This window comes from Carlito syrichta, unplaced genomic scaffold (assembly GCF_000164805.1).
Source record: "Carlito syrichta isolate Samal-C Ts95f unplaced genomic scaffold, Tarsius_syrichta-2.0.1 Scaffold311587, whole genome shotgun sequence".
NCBI classification, from domain to species: domain Eukaryota; kingdom Metazoa; phylum Chordata; class Mammalia; order Primates; family Tarsiidae; genus Carlito; species Carlito syrichta.
This window is the reverse complement of record NW_007255683.1, coordinates 4,867-5,781: the sequence shown is the minus strand read 5'-3', so window position 1 is coordinate 5,781 and position 915 is coordinate 4,867.

Sequence of the window (915 nt, the reverse complement as noted above, 5' to 3'; positions counted from 1 at the left end):
AAAAAAAAAAAAAAAAGAAAGATGAGGTAGGTCGATGGAGTAGGCCTAAAGCAAATGAACAACTTCTACTTGTTTTTCCAGAATGAAATAATTAGAACAGAGATCTCCAGGACAAAGAAATGGCCTGAGTGAAAAGAATTCCTTCTCTGGTGCTCTTTGGTTGATGGGTATTAAAGAGGACAGAATAGTTTTAGGAAGGGAATTAACTCTATGTACCATATAACTTTATCGAGTGCTAAAATTATGCAGATAATATATAAAATTGTTTTTCTACCCCTAACCCCATACTGTTTTATTTAATTCTTAAACCAATCAGGCATAATAATTGTTATGTTGCCTTTTTTTTTGAGTTGGAGTCTCACTCAGTAGCCCAGACTGGAGTGCAGTGGCTGCTCCCGGCCACTGAAGCCTCGACCTGCTGGGCTCTAGCGAGCCTTCCGCCTCAGCCTTCCAAGTAGCTGGAACTACAGGCGTGCGCTACCACGCCCGGCTAATTTTTTGATTTATTGTAGAGATGAGGTCTTGCCAAGTTGCTCAGGCGGGTCTAGAACCTGTGGGCTCAGGCAATTCACTCACCTCAGCCTCCCAAAGCGCGGGAATACAGGCTGAGGTTATGTTGACTTTTTAGAGAATGACAACGAGGATAAGAAAGTTATGCAATTGAGTCAAGGTTACTTAGGTAGTAAATGAAATTGCTTTTTCACTATGTCACAATGCCTCCAAAAAAGAACAAACAAGCAGGTTAAGGGAAACAATGATTCACTCAAAAAGATTAATTTTTTTCTTGCACTGATGAAAATCTGAAGGTGGCTGCTTGTGTCAGGTTAACAAACAAGGATAACTAGTGGCTTCCCTGGAGTTGGCAAGAGGGTTCACAGATATCCTACACCTTTCTTTTTAACATTGCCACCTCGG